General features: G+C 41.3%; 1 protein-coding gene across 2 annotated transcripts in view; it reads right to left on the bottom strand.

The window, feature by feature from the left end:
• LOC119585006 (ras-related GTP-binding protein A) overlaps window positions 1-455 on the bottom strand; it is a 12,659-nt gene that overhangs the window by 4,957 nt on the left and 7,247 nt on the right. The window lies entirely within an intron of this gene.

Genomic DNA, 455 nt, shown 5'->3' with positions numbered 1-455 from the left:
TTATCTGAAAGACACAGAGAAGTGTAAAATATGGAGACTGTCTATTACTTTGGATCAGCAGCAGGGATCTTATTAAATCTATTTTTGGCTACGTAAGAACCCTGGTTACTCAAGCTTACAGTGGATATTCCAGGCTTATTCTTGCCATTTACTCTTCAGCCCAGTAACAAAGTGCAAAAGTTTTGATAAAAACAGGCAATAATGGGCATACATTAGTGCACACTTCTCCACACTTGGACAGTCGATCAGCTCACAGTAGCGTACACAAGACTTTACCTTGGCAATCAACATGTGGACTGCTGATGTAACATTTCACCCAGCATCTGTGATATACCATAGCATGTCACTCATCGCCAAAGGGGTAAATAGATGGTGGTTGTGCCTTTTCTGTAGAGCCAAAGCACAACAAGCCACAGCATTTACTGGCTTTGCAATGTCAGTGAACATATACTAGC

This window comes from Penaeus monodon, chromosome 19 (assembly GCF_015228065.2).
Source record: "Penaeus monodon isolate SGIC_2016 chromosome 19, NSTDA_Pmon_1, whole genome shotgun sequence".
NCBI lineage: Eukaryota > Metazoa > Arthropoda > Malacostraca > Decapoda > Penaeidae > Penaeus > Penaeus monodon.
This window is presented reverse-complemented; position numbering and strand designations above follow the sequence as displayed.